Source organism: Sceloporus occidentalis, unplaced genomic scaffold (genome assembly GCF_023333645.1).
Source record: "Sceloporus occidentalis isolate IW3139 unplaced genomic scaffold, rSceOcc1.0.p SCAF_10, whole genome shotgun sequence".
Classification (NCBI taxonomy): domain Eukaryota; kingdom Metazoa; phylum Chordata; class Lepidosauria; order Squamata; family Phrynosomatidae; genus Sceloporus; species Sceloporus occidentalis.
Window position 1 is genome coordinate 30,877,565 of NW_028316990.1, and position 19,570 is coordinate 30,897,134.

The 19,570-nt window shown below is 44.8% G+C and overlaps 1 protein-coding gene across 1 annotated transcript in view; it reads left to right on the forward strand.

Annotated features, from left to right (window-relative positions):
* The first annotated feature begins 17,888 nt into the window (after window positions 1-17,888).
* Window positions 17,889-19,570, forward strand: part of LOC149306326 (F-box/LRR-repeat protein 16-like) — a 45,642-nt gene continuing 43,960 nt past the window's right edge. Inside the window, exon 1 of the mRNA XM_089540462.1 lies at window positions 17,889-18,494. The gene's annotated coding sequence lies outside the window, so the exon portion shown is untranslated. The remainder of the gene's footprint in view (window positions 18,495-19,570) is intronic.

Genomic DNA, 19,570 nt, shown 5'->3' on the forward strand with positions numbered 1-19,570 from the left:
AAAATATCTTGGGAAGTCTTCACCTGCAGTGACCAGAATAGTAAATAGATGGAGTGATGGACTGAATCCCATTGTGGGCAAAAGGCAGGATAGAAATGCTTGAAATAAATAAATAAATAAAGGTTACAGTTCCTTTCAAGAGAAATCATTCTAGAAACAGAAGCAGCAGCAGCAGTAATAGTAGTAGTAGTAGTAGTTGTTGTTGTTGTTGTTGTTGCTGTGTGCCTTTAAGTCATTTCTGAATTATGACCACCGTAAGTCAAACCTATCACAGAACCTATTTTCTTGACAAGCTTTGTTTAGATGACCTTTGTCATTGCCTTCCCCTGAGGCTGAAATACTGTGACTTGCCCCATTACACCCAGTTGGTTTCATGACAGAGCAGGGAATCAAACCCTGGTCTCCAGTCCAACACTCAAACCACTACGCCATGCGCCAACTGGCTAAACATGCCCGTTTGTGCCCAGCCAAAGTGGGATGGAGTTCAATTGAATTAAGATTCCAGCCGCCCGGGCAAGCGGCCAGAAGCTTTGGGCTTTGCTTCTGACTGCCTTCCTTGACCCCTTTCCCGTGTCCCGCTCCCCCACTTTCCCAAATTTTCTGAGCTAACCTAGAACTGTCATCCCAAGCCCATCGCTTACTTCACTCCTCAGCAATGTGCAACCACAATGGAGAAGATGTGTTGGCTGGGATGGAGATGGAGAGGGGGGCCGGGAGAGGAGGCGGTGAGAGTTTTAGTTTCCCAGGCTCGTTTAGATTCATAAATTTCACTTGGGGAGTGGGGTGGAAGTCAGGAAACAAAAGACAAGAAAGGCGGCAAGCGAGGGAATGAATGAGAAAGCCTGGCTGGCTGGAAGGAATGACGCGATGGCTCCAAAGCAGTTAACCCAAGGCAGCCGTGCAGCGCCAGAGGGCCAAAGGAGTCCATGTTTCGGAAGCTTTTGACAGAAGGAGAGCCGCTGGCTGGCATCCAGGTTTCTGGGGCCATGGCGAGGCTGCCAACCAGGAGGATTTGTGTGCAGCAGATCTCCAAAGAGCTATGTGCCACAACAAGACCGACAGGAAGAGCCGGCCCTCCATTGCCCATCTGGAGTTCTAGCAACATATAATGTTGTCTTCTGTTGAGTCATACCATGGGTCCCTTGAGGGCTGAATCCATACCTGCAAAATAATTCGGCCTTCCCTCAATCCCGGTTGTGTTTGAACACACCACAATCCTCGGGTTTCAAAGGCAAGTACCAAAGTGAAGCCCAGATGTATCTGAGGAAGTAGACTTAAGTCTATGAAAGTTCGTGCTGCCAACTCCTTTCTTTCAGTTAGTCCCAAAAGTGCTACAAGATCTCTCTACAAAGTGAAGTACGGTTGGCCCTCCATATCTATGGATTTTTTTAATCCACGGATTCAACCATCCATGGTTTGAAAATCTTGGGGGGAAAACATATAAATTCCCTTGATTCTGTAAGAGAAACCATTTTACTAGGCCATCGAATTGAATGGGACTTGAGCATCCATGGATTTTAGTATTCACTTGGAGTCTTGGATCCAAACCCCAGCGGATACAGAGGGCCCACTGTAGTTCTTTTAGGCTGCAACTACGCTGCAGAATTAATGCGGTTTAACACTGCTTTAATTGCCATGCCTCAATGCTATGAAATCCATAGTTCATTGTGGTACCAGAGCTCTCCGACAGAGAAAAAAGTCATGCTAGATGCGAAGACTCTTTTAGGGAGGTCATGGGTATGAATTTGCAGGACTTAAGCAGAGCAGTGGAGGACAGGGAATCTTGGAGATGTCTCATCCACAGGGTTGCCATGAGTCGAGATCTACTCGACGGCGGCTCACAACAACAAACCCTGGCTCCTTTCAACCGGCCTTTCTCCCTGTCACTAGAAGCAGAAATAAACTGCTTGGCTTTGACATGGTGACAGGCTTGGGCTTATTCATCTCCAGCAAAGCATGGCCTAAACCTCCTACACATCTTTCTCCCCCGGCCCCTTCCACAACACCCAGCCCTTCCATGGAGTTGCCATGGAGAGGCGTTGTGCAAGCCGCACAAAGGCTCCATCTTTCCAGAAGCCGAAAGCGAGGTTGGCCAGCTTGGCCAGTGTGATGCAGCTGTGACCTGAGTGCACCCAGCCACTGCCAATTTGGCTCGCTTGGCCATTGGCTACTAAGCCTTTCCCCCCCACAAAGACATCAGGATGACCGAAAAGGTGGAAGGAAAAGATAGGATGTGTGGGAAGGATGGATAGGAAATGGGAGGGCAAAAGTGGCTACAGGTCAAAGGCTTCGAAGCCAAATCCTTCCCTTTTCCTAGGCTGTTAACTGGGTATGGGAGGAACCCTTCTGCTAGCCAAAGTCTCAGTACATCTTGGAAGTTTATCGCATACCTTTTTTTCACCATTATGGGAACATTATGGCCACGCGCAACTGGGAAAAAACAAATTTTATCGCACAGCAAATCATCCTCAAAAGGGTCCCATTCCGTCCCCCGGCGCAAAGCCATCCCCATTCAGTGCTGAGGAGTGCCATTTTCCTCGGTTGGAAGACTTCCGGCCAGAATATTTAACACACCTCAGCACTGAATGGGGATGGCTTGGTGCCGGGGGAAGGAATCTTTTGAAGACGATTTGCTGTATGATAAAATCCCTTTTTCCCGGTTGCGCATGGCCCCGAGAATCCCCTTCCAGTTCCCACACAAGGAAAAAAAGGTGTGTGATAAACTTCTTAGTCTCTTTCCCACTAGCTTTTAACTGCCCCTTAGGGTCACCATAAGTGACACACAACAACAAGACAATAAGGTAAATGCATACCTATGGCTTTGCCATCTATGCCCCTGCTTTTTTTCATCCTTTCTAATGAACAAGCTTTTGATGTACATATGTCAAAATAGCAATAATCTATAAGAACAGTGACCCTACTTCATATGGTGGAGGTTTCCTCCCCAAATTAGGAATGTATGCATCTGAGGTTAAGGTGAATGAGAACATAGTCTGAAGCCTCCAGCAGCCTCTTGGGGTTTTTTGACATATTTCTTTTTCAGCCTGAAACAAATGATCATGTAAGTAATAGGAAAAAGTATTGGTTGATCTACAAAACCTGTTTGTCCCATTTGTGGAAATGCAATAATGCAATAGAAGCAAACTTAAAGTGCCCTCTGATGGCCACAATGGAGAGTTACAAAACCCGTGAGAGTTAAAAATGGGGTTGTTATTAAGTGCTTTCAAGGGGTTTCTGACTTATGGACTGCATCCGCACTGCAGAAATAATCCAAATTGACGCCACTTTAACCTCCATGTCTCAGTGCTATGGAATTCTGGGTACTGTAATTGGAATTCTGGAATTCCTACCATTCTCAGAATACCAAAGCATTGAGCCATGGCAGTTAAAGTGGTGTCAAACCAGATTATTTCTGCAGTGCGGATGCAGCCATGGTGACCTTTTTGTAGGCAAGATTTATTCCAAGGAGATTTACCATTGGCTTCCTCTGAGGCTGAGAGAGTGTGACTTGCCCAAGATCACCTTCTAGATTTCCATGGCTGACCCTGGATTCCTAGTCCAACATTGAAACCAACACATAATAATAATAATAATAATAATAATAATAATAATAATAATACGCATTATAACTACAATTAAAGTAATGAACATTAGCTGTCCAGTGTGGTCTGAAAAATAAATATGGATACAGTATATTTTCCATAGAAAGGAGACTGTTTCATTAAATCTCTAATTGCCACCTTCCTGATCAAATTCATTTTCAATTAGTGCTTTGAAAATATTTTTTAAAGAGATGGGTGGTTGAATCACAGGTTTCTAACTTCGTTTTCTAGCTTTGCTTATTCTTTATGCCTTTCCCCACAATCAATGCTTAACAGATCTGAAACCTCAGTCTTTGATAAATCAATCAGCTATAGATTTCAGTTGATTAATCAGTGGGACTAATCAGTGTTGGCAGATTTTGATTAATGAGCTTGCAAATTAAAAATGGATTTGGTGCATTCCTAGAGGAACTTTGTTCTCATTCTGTGTTTCACTCTCTTACAAAACTACAGATCTCAAAATTCCAAAGCACTGAGCCGCAGCAGTTAAAGTGGTGTCAAACCGGATTATTTCTGCAGTGCGGAATGCAGCCAATGTCATGCACCAATCCCCAACTAAATGAGCAATTATCCTGATGCAGTTGCAATTTACCTGCCTTTTGTGATAAGAGTTTGAAGGTGGATTTGGGGGTTTTATTGGTTTTGTTATTGCCGTTTTGTATTTTTGTGTGTGGGGATCAGTCACTAATGGGATTTTTCAAATTCCTTCTGCATCTCCCTCCCTCTTCCAAAAAATAAAATAAACCTGCAGTGAAAAGCATTTGTCTTTTCTACATTAACAGATGTGACTACATAGAATCAGCAGAGGGCAGTAATACATCAAATATTGTAATATATATCAGGCGAGGAGATGCCATTTTCACCAGTTTTCTATTTTCATTTTCCAATTGACATGCGGTACAGTATTCCTTGAGAGCCAAGGTGACATAGTGGTTTGCGTGTTGGACTGCGACTCCAGAGACCAGGGTTCAAATCCTGGTTTGGTCGTGAAATTGACTGGGTGTCAATGGACAAGTCACACACTCTCAGCCTCAGGGGAAGGCAATGGCAAACCCACTCTTGCAAAACCATCTTGCAAAAAAACCCAAACCATGATAGGGCCTGCCATAAGTCATAAACGACCTGAAGGCACACAACAACAAGCAACAGTATTTCTTAACTGCTGAGCCTGCTCTGTCTTCCTTCTTTGTGTTTTTGGCATGTTTGTGTGTTTTGAAAGGGTCTGGGGTATTCCTTATTTCTGTAGTCTGGCAGCAGCCCGAGGCTGCATCTACATTGTGGAAATAATCCATCTTGACACCACTTTAACTGCCCTAGCACCATCCTACTGGACCCTGGGTTTAGTAGTTTGGTGAGGCAGGAAATCTTTGCAGAGAAGGTGAAAAGAAAACTACAGATCTCAGGATTTCATTGAATGGAGCTGCAGTCCTTGTAGAAATGTCAAACTGCATTGTTTATACAGTGCAGATGGATCCGTAGAATCCCAGAGTTGGAAAGGTTCTCAAAGACCATGTTGGTCTATAAACACACTGCAGAAATAATCCAGTTTGAGACCGCTTTAACTGCCCTGGCTCAAGGCTAGGGAATTCTGGGAAATGTAGTTTCGTAAGACATTGATCATCATTTGTGCAATTACTCTCCATTTTCATTTTATTTGCAGGATTTTTTAAATGGGCTTTAATCTCTCTTTAATGCCGAAATCAGCCCCAGTGTGATAAACTCCTATGACTCTGGAGACTAGGGTTCAATTCCCCATAGAAGCCTTTTGGGTGACTTTGGACAAGTCACACTTTTTAAGGTCATGGTCAGAAATGACTTGAAAGCACACCTGCACCATGTAAAAAGTGACATATAATATTGCTTGGCTCAAACCAAGTTCCCGGCTGAGAAAGTTCTCTCGCTGAAGCTCTCACTGATAACTTGGTGCAGCTGCTTCTTCGCCTCATCTCTGTTATCTTTGCCTCCCTCCCCATCCTTGTCGGTGGCAGCTCCTCTATAAATGGCAAATTCCCCTTTCGTGATGATCAGGAGGTATTTATGAACACGAGGCAAATGGATCTAATCTAGGCTTTCACCGCCCAAATGCTCGCTTCGCAGCCCCCAGGTGTGTAACGCACATTAACACATCCAATCTGTGCCCTGGCATACATGCAAAACAGCTCCTGCAGCGGGTAGCATTCTCAAATGCCTCGGGGAACCTGGCATCTCATGATCAGATGGCATGCCCAGCTTGCAGGCCTGGTGCAACATTTCGAGGACAAGGGGAACGGGGACTGTAAGCGGCAACGGGGGGCTGGTTTTTAACCCAATATTGGGAGTCTCAAATGAAGATTGCTCCTTCCACCCAAATCTAGATTTCAGAAATTATACTCATGTTACGGTTAGAGCTTGGAAAAGTTAAGTTTTGGGGATGACAACTCCCAAAATCCTGCAATGGCCATGTTGGCTGGAGGGCTCTAGGAGTTGTTTTCTAACTATCCTATCAATCCTCACATTTGTCCCTGCCAAATGGGGACATATACTGTAGTATATCAAGGTGATGCAATTGTTATTATTTTCAAGGCAACAAATTACTCTAGGGGATGTCATGATGGTTTTTCAAAGGGACTTTCAAAGCTTTATTTGTATGGATGCGATCTTTGTTATTCGATTGTATGTGTGTGTGTGTGTTTCTTCAAGCGTGCTGAATGAGAAATAATTGGAGAGGGCAAACATGTACTATGACAAACAGACATCTTTCACCACTTGAGGGAGCAGCTCTTCTAAAAGGTTACTAAAGAGATTGTCTAGGCAAACCAATGGGATCGTGATCATGCAAGGCTATGATGCCATCCTCCGAAGGCTGTTCAGGGTCACCGGGTAGGAATCTGGAATGAAGACTCCAGTGCCAAATCCTCCTCCAGCTCATCTTTTGCGTCAAGAGGTAGAGAGGTTGGGCCACCAGTAGCTCCCTGCTCCTGCTTCCATCCACCTAATGACTAATGCTTGCATATTCATAACACGCGTCACTGTGTCTTTGAGTCACAGCGCGCTCTGAATGAAATCGCACCCTTTCAATGAGGAGATAATGTTATTTTTCCATTTTTTCCCCCCTCCTAGGTTGGCGGTTCTTATAATAACCGTCTCCGTCAGAGAGATGTGCCATCTAATAGCTCTTCAATCCCCGGCTTTAAAAACAACATTAACAAAAGAATCATTGCAGAAAGAGCGGAAGAGTCAAGCTTCATCAAACACATCTCGTCTTTTGGCCCTAAAGATGTGCCACTTTGGCTGTCTCTTCTCGGCACCTTGAAAAGACAGGATGGAATTGATTTGGGTTCTCTGATGAATTGCCACCATTATTTTCATGTCTGCATCAACTCTCTGCTTAAGGTCCCTCTCCACTTGTGCTCAGACTGTATTCTAAGGGACAGTACATGCATCACTGCGGAAGAACAAATGTCGTTGTTGTGTGCCTTCAAGACCTGTGGCGACTCGAAAGTGAACCTATCAGGGGGTCTTCCTGGCAAGATCTGTTCAGATGGGGTTTGTCATTGCCATCTTCTGAGGCTGAGAGAGTGTGGCTTGCCCAAAGTCACCCAGTGGCTCCCATGGCCAACCGGGGATTCAAACCCTGGTCTCCAGAGTTGTAGTTCAGTGCTCAAACCTCTATTGAAAATGACAATAACATCCAAAATCCTCAAATCAGCGCTACCTTTCTCAGTGATCCCCAAACTCTGGTCCTCCAGGTGTTTTGGACTTCAGCTCCTGGAAGCCTGTTGGCCAATGGTCTGGGATTCTGGGAGCTGAAGTCCAAAACACTTGGAAGGTGGTCAGCGAGAGTCTGGGAATCACTGCTTCATTAGGTCAACCAAAATGCACAAAATACAGTGGGCCCTTGGTATCTGCTGGGGTTTGGTTCCAGGACCCCTCCATGGATATCAAAATCAGTGAATGCTCAAGTCCCATTATAGAGCCTGGCATTGTAAAATGGTGTCCCTACATAAAATAACAAAATCAACGTTGGCTTTTGGGAATTTATATATTTTTAGAATCTTTTCAAACTGTGAATAGTTGAATCTGCATATAAGGAATCCATGGATATGGAGGGCTGGCTGTACACATAATGCATTTTGGCTGGCCCAAGAGATTGTGGATTTTGGATGCCCATTTACTTTCCTGTACAGACAACACGGCTATCCCTGGAAATGTTTCCTATTGAAAATGTGAGCCCACATTCACTGAAAGCTTATTATTATTAGTCCTTCTACATACTTTTCCTGGCCCAAAGACCATAACTTAGGGTTAAAGACCGCTTACTTTATATGCAGACAGTCCTAGGTTCCAGTCCCAGGCATCACCAGTTATTGTTGGGCAAAATGTCCCTCTAAGATGTTATAAACTAATGATATGGCCGTAAATGGTGAGGAACACCAGGTGTCAACCCTTAGCTGTTAGTAATGTATATAACTAACAGGGTTGAAGAGAGGAGTTGGTATGGTGGATTGTAGCAGACAGTAGTCAGAGCTTCTGTTGTATATATATATATTTGTATATATTTTGCAACAGGAAGATCAAAGCCTCCAAGGATGTTGGAAGAAGTCATCGGTGGCTGTGCCTCGTGTCAGGTTGGTCAGTGCTTTATTGCCAAATACTGCATGCTGGGTTGTGCTTCTGCACTCTGCTGTGAGTTATTGTTGAGGTCAAGCACCTCTGTTTGGGCCTAGTTTGTGTTTGCTTTTGTCACTGCATACCTGCAGTACACAGAAGAGAGCCAACAGTTATATAAAGTTCACATAGAATTCAGAGAGATAGCTATGTTATATGCAAAGAGATCTACCAGAGAACTCTAGCGGTTCTCATCCTTCCTAATGCCTGGACTCTTTAATACAGTTCCTCATGTTGTTGTGACTCCCAACTATAAAATTGTGGTGTCTTAGTTCCTAAGACCATCAGAAAGGGTTGTTTGACCTCAAAAGGAGTTGTGACCCACAGGCTGAGAACCGCTGCTCTAATGCCTCACCAAACTGCAGTTGTCCCTCCACCTTTGTGGCTTTGACTTCTGCAGATTTCATTATTTGTGGGTTTGATTAGGAATCTCTAGGTCTTCCAGCGCAACCCTGCCAGACGTTGACCATAGAGTTGTGCTGAAGAACCTCGACGTTCCTAGAGAAAACACTTCTCTAGGCATTTGTAGGTCCTCCAGCATGGTTCTATGATCAACGTCTGGCAGAGGTTGAGCGCAGAGTTGCACTGGAGGACCTGGAGTACGAAACACCACAACAGCTAGTCATGACAAGTCTCTTTCATGGAGATTCCTAGAGACGTGTTCTCTCTAGTAAAAATAATAATGTGTTTTTATTTGGGGGTTTTCCACATTCACTAAGGTCCTTCACCCCTAAACCCAGAGAATGCAGAGGGACAGCTTTACAGAACCTAGGATTCTATAAGATGGACCCATAAGCAGTTGATGATGTACACAGCCAGCCCTCTATATCCATGCATTTTTTGATCCACAGATTCAAGCACTGTTTGAAAATATTTTAAGCAAACTTTCCTGTTGCTGTTTTATAGAATGGACCTTGTTTTACTATGGCATTGCATTTAGTGGGTCTTGAGCATCCACGGAGTTTGCAATTCATGGTGCGGTCCTGGAACTAAACCCCCAAAGGATACCAAGGGTCCACTGCATGCGTGAAAGAGACGTGACATAACTACCTTGTTGTGGCACTTCGCACTTCACATTTGGAGTACCTGGATGAGCTGTGTGTCATTTGCAGACTAGCTAAAAGCATAAACGATCCCACTGCTTTCCAGCAGAGTGTCGCTTTGTGTTGCAGCCAGTTCTGATCTTTACCGCCTCTGACATGCCAGCGCAATGTTTGACTGTAAGGCAAGAGAGACCTCTCATGTGCCGGCCTGTCTCCCACAGGCAGCTAGGATAGATGTTTATTTATATCCATCTCGCTTTCTATATATAAAGCAAGCGAGGGTGTTTCATAAATGAAAGAGAAAGAAAAGTTTCTAAAGGGTTCCGAAGGCTTGGCCATGGCCCACTTTTTGGGTAGGGTTTAAAGATACGGGGCTCATGATGCACTGAACAAAGGTCTGTGTTGGGGAGAAAAGGGCCTTTTGGAGCAGAGTGAACCCCAAAACTGATAAGTTTTCCTTCGGGAGGAAGAGGACTATCTTATTAATTGGTAGCATTTCTTTTCAGAGAGGTTCAAGTGTTGCACTCGGAGCGCATCTAAACTGTAGGAATAATGCAGTTTGGGGCCACTTTTGACTGCCGTGGCTTCATCCTACAGAGTCCTGGGGTTTGTAGTTTTGTGAGGCTCCAGCGTTCTTGGGCAGAGAAAGAAAACATGAGAAAGATATTTGGGGATAGATGTACTTAAAAGCGAGCCACGGCTTTCAATTTATGACTCGAAAGAACGAATGCCACCCCAAAGAGAAATACATAAATTATCCCTGGTTACAAATGAGCGTATAATATAGTTTGTGCAAAATGGAGCAAAGTAGTCCTTTATAATATGGAATTTGATTTATAGCTGAGGTTATTGATTTCTAATAAATTCAGTGTTAACATCATTAACATTAACTTTAGTTTCAATTTACTGTTCAGTGAGCGAGAGATGGTTCCTAGTTAATAACAAAGTTTGCCATAGCCTTCCGGTTTCAAAGCTCCTTTCGCGCTGCACAGTTACATCGCTGTGGTTCCACTTTAGCTGCCGTGGCTGTGTCCTATGGAATCCTGGGATTTGTAGTTCTGCGAGGTACTTAGGATTCACAGCTAGAAAGCCTTGTCATGCTCCCCTAAACAACAACACTAGACAACCTAAACAACCTCAAGCTGAGATTCTACGTATCCCACCCGAACTCAGGATTTTGTAGACTGGAGCCATGGCATTTAAAGCAGTATATAGTGTAGAGACCCAGGAGAAGTACTATGATATGTCGGATACTAGCAGTACCTCACACAGTACAATGATGGTTGCGTGTTTTGTTATGACTCCTGTTTGTTACCTTTGTTTGTGACGCTGGGCGTTTAAAAATGCGCCGTGAATGTGAGATCTCCTGTTCAGGTCTTGCAGATCCAAACCTGTGGCTTGCTTGATCAAGTTTATCCATCTGGAATGGGGCCTTCTTTTTCCATTGCCATAACCTAACACTTCCATTGATCATGTAGAAATGGGGTTTGGGCATCCAGGGAAAAGGAACAGGCCAAGTCACCAAGGGAATGTGAATAAAGCAAGTATAAAAAGTCCTAAGCGTGAGCGATTTTTTGCTCTCTGCAATGCTAGTTACATTTTTGCATGCCTTCCCAGATAGGCAGAATACACCCAGTTTTTCTGGAGGATGCTGGCGTCGTGCCACAGCTAATGCAGACGTTAAACATATTTGGTGGACTTGCCAAGCGGCTCGACAATATTGACACACCGCATTAGGACACATAAAAACAATTACAGAGTATGCGAAGTGAAAGAATCCGTTGCAAAATCTATAGAGAATGTAAGGCTAATGGCAGAGAGAAACTTCTCCGAGGCTGTTAATGGCCGAAACTGGATCTGGTCAAAGATGGGAAGGAAAGAAAATGCTGACCTTAGAGGAATGGATCAAGTGGAGTCATATATGTTCGGGTGGAAGAATGCAAACTAGGATCCGTTGGTAGATTTTGGGATGATTTTACAGAGGATCGACAAGGATTTGCGACTCCCAATAAAGTAACATTGCACTTTATAGGTTCATGTTATATATAGGGTCATTTGGAGTGCAAACGTTTCTTTCTTCCTTGCTATGGCATGTAAAGGAACTAGTTATCTTACTCTTAGCTCTGATCATTCAGTTGCTCATTACTTGTGAATACGACACAGAGAGTAATACAGTGGGCCCTTGGTATCTGCTGCAGTTTGGTTCCAAAATCCATGGATGCTCAAGTCCCATTAAATACAGCATAGTAAAATGGTGTGCCTTATATAAAATAGCTTTTTGGAATGTGTGTGTTATTAATAGGAAAATTAAACACACAAACTTACATATACACAACACACACAATAACCAAACCTGCAGGAGTAGCTATGTTGGCCATGTAATAAATTCAAATAAAAACCCACCAAACAGTGATCCCTATTATTGGCAAACCAAAATGCATCCAGGGAGCTTTGAAAGCTTACAACAAGTATATTGTGCATTTCACAATGTATATGTTGTGTGGATTCTAGAACAGATTAAGCCCAAACTCTCCAACATGGCATAGTAGTTTGAGTTTTGAACTAGGACTTTGGAGACCAGGGTTCAAATCCCTGCTCTGTCATGAAACTCACTGGGTGATCTTGGGCAAGTCATGCTCTCTCAGCCTCATAGGATGGCCATGGCAAACCTGAACATATCTTGCCAAGGAACCCCATGATCGGTTCATCCGGAGGACAATGCGCTTTTGTTGTGGATGGGAGAATTTATGGGTTATGATGTTTTACTTCATTTTAATGTTGTTTTAGTATGGTTAGCTGCTTCGATCTGCTTGGAGAGGTGGCTTATTATTATTATTATTATTATTATTATTATTATTATTACTGTATATACTCATGTATAAGTCTATCAATTTTAGTCAAAAAATTGACCCCAAAAACCTGGGTCGACTTATGCATGGGACAATGCAAGTACTGCACTTTAACTCATATATATATATATATATATATATATATATATATGGAACCATTCCTTTTTTCTGAATAGTGTGATAAAAGGCGAGAGCTTAGTCCATCCCTGGGAGGATCAAACAGTAGCATGGATCTCCTCTACTCTCTCATCCATCCAGCCTTTAATGTGAGCAGAAACAGTTATGCCTGCCAGAATTTCTTTGGCATCGTTCTCCTTGGCATCATCCTTTACATCCTTTGTCACGTGACCCTAGGTTTTACCCTCGACTTATCCATGGGTCATATCAAAATGCATCATTTTGGCCCCCAAACCTGCCCTTGACTTATATGAGGTCGACCTATAGTTGAGTATATAAAGTATTATTATCATCATCATCATCATCTTAGGGTTGCCATAAGTTGGAAATGATTTGAAGGCCCACCACCAGAATGATAACTCCCTGGAAGCCAGGATGACTAAACTGAGGTTGTTGTACTTTGGCCCCATCATGAGAAGGTATGAATCATTGCAAAAGGCAAGGATGCTGGGAAAGGCGGAGGGAGGTAGAAAGAGAGGAAGGCCGCATGCCAGATGGATAGACACTATTAGGGCAGTCATGGGCATGGATTTGCAGGAGCATTGGAGGACAGGAGGTCTTGGAGATGTCTCATCCGCAGGATCACCATGAGTTGACGTCGACTCAAGGGCAGCTAAGAACAACAACCCTGGCGTGAAGACCCCACTTGCTCAATGTGGGATTTTGCAAAAATGCATGAGTAAAGAGCAGACCCCAAATAATAAAACAAAACAAAAAGCTGGAGCATGCACGCTTTTCGCCTAACCAGCCTCTCCCCGCCCAGCAAAGCGCACTGCCTATTGATTTGCAGCAGGGCTAAAAATAACTTTAAATTCTCCATCCAGAGGGATGGGAGAGGGAGGGGGAAAATAATGCCTATATCCTATCGCTAGGACACCATGGTTACTCGGAGGCAGGCATTGCTAGGTGACACTGGTTGCCGTGGTGACAGCTGGGAGCCTGAGTCATCTGCAGTGCAGTCTATCTTGGGCCAAACAGGGATGGAGCTCCTGCAGGGAGATTCGCACCCGGCTCTGGTTGTGTTTCTTTCTGAGCAAGAGCTCAGAGGATGCTGGATTAGAGCCAAATGCAAATGGTGAAAGCCAATTGCCTGTCAAGATAAAATAAGCCTTAATGGCTGCATCTGCACTGCAGAATTAATGCAATTTGACACCGCTTCAATGGCCATGGCTATCAAACTGCTTTAATTCTGCAGTGCAGATGCAGCCAAGATCTGTCGGGTTGGCCTCAGATGACAATAGAGCTCTGTTTCTTAGCCTTGGCTATCATCCATCTATCATCTATCTATCCATCTATCATCTATCATCTATCCTTCCTTCCTTCCTTCCTTCCCTCCCTCCCTCCCTCCCTCCCTCCCTCCCTGAAGTGAAATTGAATAGTACTGAAATGTTGTAGTTGTGGTTGTTGTTGTGTGCCTTCAAGTCATTTGCCTTCTATGGCGGACCCTAAGGTCATGGGTTTTTCTTGGCAAAGTTTTGGCAAACTACAAATCCCAGGATCCCATAGCATGGAGCCATGGCAGTCGAAGTGAGGTCAAACTGCGTTAATTCTGCAATGTAGATGCCCCCTAAAATCCCTCATCATCATAACATTTCTATAACTAGCAATCTGGCTAGCAGGTGTTGAACTGACAATCCCCATCTCACTGCTGAGATAGATCTTTTTATTCAGGACATAGGGCAGGGCCTTTTTACCAGTGGCACCCAATTCTCCTTTAAAATGATCTCCTGCTCCTTTCCCTACTCTGTTTTAAGTGAATTGTACACACACACACAGAGAAATCTCTCTCCAAGTCTTTTATTAGGATTTTATATTGCTTTGCTGTTGGAATGTTTATGATATTTGTGCTATTTTTGAATGTACGTTTGGTCTGTTACAATGCCCTCTGTTGTTCACTGTGGGTCTGTTTATATTGTCATGAATAGTTGTCTACTTGGGCAATAAAACCAAAGCAGCTGTGCTCATCTAGCAGCGGAGAGGCTCCCATCTCTGAGAAAGTGTTAGAGAAACTATTTGAGGCAGCAACCTCAGCATGTCTATGCTCCATAGTTGCTATTTGCATGTTTTTCCTAAGAGAGGCCAACCCTTTCTAACTCTGGTGCAATTGCGTGATGCAAAACCTTTCTAACCCCAGTGCCACCAGGTGATGCCAACCCTTTCTGACCCTGGTAACACCAGGTGATGCCAACCCTTTCCATCCCTGATATCACCAGATGATGCCAACTCTTTCTAACCCTGGCACCACCAAGTGATGCTAACCCTTTCTAACCCTGGTACTACCGGGTGATGCCAACCCTTTCTAACCCTGGTGCCACCAGGTGATGCCAATCTTTGTACCCTGTTACCATTGGGTGATGCCAACCCTTTCTAATCCTGGTGCCACTGGTCAGTGCCAACCCTTCCTATCTGTACTGCCACCAGGTGATGCTAATCTTTGAACCCTGGTGCCACTGGGTAATGCCAACCCTTTCTATCACTGCTGACACTGGGTGATGCCAACCTTCTAATCCTGGTGCCACTGGGCAATGCCAACCCTTTCTATCTGTACTGCCACCAGGTGATGCCAATCTTTGAACCCTGGTGCCACTGGCTAATGCCAACCCTTTCTATCGCTGCTGCCACTGGGTGATGCCAACCTTCTAACCCTGGTGCCACTGTCACTCTGCCTGTGGTTGTATAGCCCCTTCCCCTCGAAATACCCCACCGGGGCGCGTGTGGCACATGTACGAAGGCCATGATGGAGCGGGTGCGAGAAGCCGTGTCATCTGTCGGGGAACACCGGAGCCTCCCTGCCACCAAAGACAAGGCAGCGAGGCAGAGGAAAGGTTCTTCCCAGCTGCCATTGGGATTGCATGGTCCCTGGAGCTTGGGATGTGAATGGCTGATGAAACACAGGCCTAGGCCTGCAGGGATGCTGTCTTCCTCCTTCGCCGCCTCCTGGATTATTTAAAAGGCAGGTCAGGTTTCTCAAGCTGGCAGGCGTGCAAAATGCTGAAGGGGGCTGCTTTGGTGGAAGGAGGTGAAGAAGAAGAGAGAGAGAGACTCCGGCTCTTAAAATAGAAGCAAGCCCTCCCTCTCTGCTTTGCTCTCCACTCTTCTTCATCTTCCCAAATATTAGCCTTTACTCTTCCTCTCTCCATCCTTTTTGCTTCCACTGGTTCAGCCACATCAAGATGCTTCCCTTTTTCAAAAATGTATTTTGCGTCGCCCTTTTTAGCATGCAGCGACTCAGCCGGATGGTGCGCATGGGCGTTCCAGTCGACGCATGGCAACCCCAGGAATTTCATGGGGTTTTCTCTAGCAAGGCATCCTCAGAGGTGGTTTGGCCGGGTCCTGCCTCTGAAACATAGGCTACAAGCAGCTGGCATTCTTGAGCAATCCTTCTGGGCTTGGGGAAGGGTCTTATTTTTGGACTGCCACTCCCAGAATCCCCCAGCCAGCTTGTCTTAACTGATGCCATGCATTTGTTAATTGTTGTTGTTCCCCGTCGTGATCCATGGGGAGAGGCGGGTAAGAAATAATAATAATAATAATAATAATAATAATAATAATAATAATAATAGTAATAATGCAACCTAGATTCATTCTGTGAAATGACTAGGGTGGATAAATAAATATATGGAGAAATATATATATCTTTCAGCCCTCCACTTTCAAACCATTCCTTCTCTTTTCTTTCTGATATCAGTAAATCAGCATTACACAATATACCCACTGATTCCCGCCACAAAATATCTTTTTGCAATTCAGCATACATTTTTGTGTTCCCGCTGTTGGAAGCGTTGCCAGGTTTTCAAAGTAAAGGACAGTCGAAGTTCATGATTTTGCAGCGCTGACCCTCAGGATGAAGATATTCACAAGTGTGTGTTCTAGCTATATACCAGACAAAATGTATTGATCTCACTTCACCTCGGCTGCATCTGCACTGCAGAAATAATGTGGTTTTGAGAACACTTTAAGTGCCGTGGCTCAATGCTATGGAGACCAGGAGGTGTCCTACCTTTCAGCCTTCTGTCCAGGAGGAAATCCATAACGTCCTCCATTTTGAGCATGGCTAGGAAACATTATATTTCTATGAATGTGTTCAATGCAGTTTTAAATCTGTACAGCATATTTTGCTGTTGAGTCTCTTCTGGCAGGTCATTCCACAATCTAAGGGCGGCTGATGAAAAAAGTCCTTTGGGTGACCATTGCCAACCTAATCCTGACTGAATGGAATAAATCGTGTCAACAAAACCCTACAACAGGATTGTGATAAATTGGAAGCTACCTGAAGGTATCTAACAAAGTAATAGGAGGTAGCACATACTACTTGCCCACAATGTGTCATGGTTGGTAGTGATGCCCATCATGGTAAAAACACAAATGGTTCATGTACGTAGATGTCTCTGGGTCTTCCCTTTTATTTCCAGGCATTTTCCCATGATGCCAAAGACTTATCTAGAAAAGGAGATATGCATTTTCTGTGGCGATAGGATTTTCTAGGCTACTTCACACTAATTTGCATGAAATTTTGGATCCTACCATTATTACCTGTTGTCTCCCCACAGAGAATGTACTTCAAAGAACTCACATTTTGAAAGTGCATATCTTCCTGACAAATATCGAGCTATTTATACACATGCACATATGCGCATATGCATATACACCTTCATTCAAAGTCCTCCCTGTATGCTTTGCTATTGCTAGAATGATACCTAGGGAGAGTTATAGAAGGAAAGCTGTTGCGTGTGCCTAAAGTGGCTGAGATGGGTAGCCAATGATGCAGATTTTGCTTTTAGTCCATTAGTATATTATTTTAGTGTTTTAGTATATTATAGTGTTGTGTTTAACTGTTTCGCTCTTGATGATATATTCTGATGTTTTGTCCTTTGGTGACAAGGGCGTTATAAATAAATGTTGTTGTTGTTGTTGTTATTGTTGCTGTTATTAATGCCAAATGCACCCAGGCCTGCAAAGGATCAGCAGGACTTGAAGGCGAGATTGGATTGAACCTCAAAAGTTACAACGTGTGGTAGAAACTTTGCCGCTGCTGGTAGTACCTTGGCCTTGCAAGTCTTTAGTTAGGATCGGAATGTAAATTGGTTTAAGTCCAGGCTGAACCCGCTTGTTGATTTGGCTATAAAAAGCCTCTCGACAGCCCTGTTATAAACCATACACGCTAATCCTCCATCCATCATCCTGGCTGCTTTTCTCTCTCCCTCTGGAAGGTTGCTTATGGACCCCATGCAATTCCTCTCTCCTTGCTTTCTCGGTGGCGCATACTGTCTATATATATGTGTGTGTGCATGCATCCCAACCCCCAAATTAAAAATAATCCCTGGCAAAAAATAATAATAAGGCAAGGCGGGGGGAAAGGGGGAGACCATCAGCTCCTGGTGTTTATCCGCACTGAATGGTTGTAATCTCTTTAGGATCTGAGGCTGGCGGAGGTAGGGGGAGCGGAGGCAAGATACGGGACTCACCGGCCTGCAGTCATGCATTATGGATAATAATGGCCGTGTCTCTTTAACTGGCTTGGCTCTACGACACTTGAGTGTACAAGCCAGCAAGCATGTGTGGATGTGTGTGTGTGTGCGAAGATAGGCAGGGAGGGAGGCACAGAGAGAGAGAGGGACCGAGAACCAGAGCCTGCATCTTTTATTTGCTGCTCTCAGGATAAGCATCCTCTTTGATGATTATTTTTTCTTGCACATTTTCCAAGGACAGCCTTTCCTCCTCTTCTGCAAAGCCATTCATCCTCTCCGGCTGGGATCCAGGGCTCCTCCGGCCTCCTTTCCAGAGTCTTCCTCAATTGATGCTTTATTTCTCAGAGCCACCGAACAGCAGCGGATGCTCTTGGTGTGCAATCTGGAGCAGGCGGACCAAAGAGCCGGAGAGCTGTGTGCGGCGCATGGGAGGGAAAGAGGAGGAGGAGAAAGGGGAAAAAATTTAGTATTGTTATTATTATTCTCCGGCTGAGATATTCCAAGGCTGGCATCAAGCTGGATTAGCAAACTGGGGAGCTCTGCGTGTGTCGGTGCGTGTGGCGCCTCCCCTGGTTCTGTTTACCCACCACATCAGGTATCCCTCCATCATTTCTGGCATCCCTCCATCTTTCAGATGCTCCTCTTGACATGAAAAGGCCGGCGGTGGGCACAGGAGGCATGGCATGAGCTAGGACAAGGTGGCTGGAGGTAAGCATGCTGGACATGTGGGTTTCATCCTTTCCAGTACAAAGATCCCCCACTCCATTTGCCTTTCTTCCCCAAAATCTCCATCCTTCTCCCCCAACACACACACACGCACCTGGGACCTTGCGCTCAGGTATTGATGCCTGTCGGAGGCATCCCACCCAGAGGGTTTTCTCGCATCTGCACCAAGGGAGGCTGAATGTGCTGTAATTACATCCCTTCTCAAGGAAGATCAGAGCATCGCCAAGCTGGTGTTACATAAGGACAAACCTCCTTGTCTCGCTGAACAGGGCTGGGTCTTTTTCTCTTGCTTTTGGGCTTTCTCCATCACACATTGCTTGGTAGGCTGGTGCTTGTTGTGTTTTTACATGGGGGAGCAAGCCAAAGGTCCCCCCACCCCCACCCCGCTCCTGTGTTTTTCCTCCTTCCTCCTTGTTTTGGTTTGCTGCATTGAATGGAAATTTTAGTGGCCAGGGAGTGAAGCTATCCAGTCGAGGGGGATGCGTTGTTGTCGTCCTATTTTAGAGGCGGCACTGCTGTGATACATGGGTTTTTTTAGGGGGATCTTTTGGTGATGCTACCTGATTCCCACCTGGGAAGGCCAAGAGGGACTTGAAATGTGTTGCCTGGTTGGAACAAAGATAGATCTTGAATTTGGAAAGGAGATGTGCCAGGTGAAAGGCAAATCTGCCCTTCACTGTTTGGATCTGGCATCTCTTGGATGGAGGGCCCTTGCCTGTGTAGTTTCTGTGCTTCTGTGCTGGATGAGGCCGCTCTCTCTGTGTCAAACCATTCTGGTTGTGGAGTCTTGTTTGTAGACCCTTCTTTGGCTGCAGTCTTAGGCCCACCGACTTGGGAGGTAGCATGGGTCGCTCCCAGCTTAGAAGTGGCCTGTGTCCGCTGGATGTTCCAGGCCTATCGTCATGATTTTGGGTTGCCAACTTTTTTTGCTAACCAGTCCCCTGTGCATTTCCTCCACTGCTACAATAACCTGGCATATAGGAATGTATGCCCAGCACAGAAATTGTGCAAAATGATCCAAAGAAGCCTCGCCTGTTTTGTTCTTGTAGAGTCAGGGT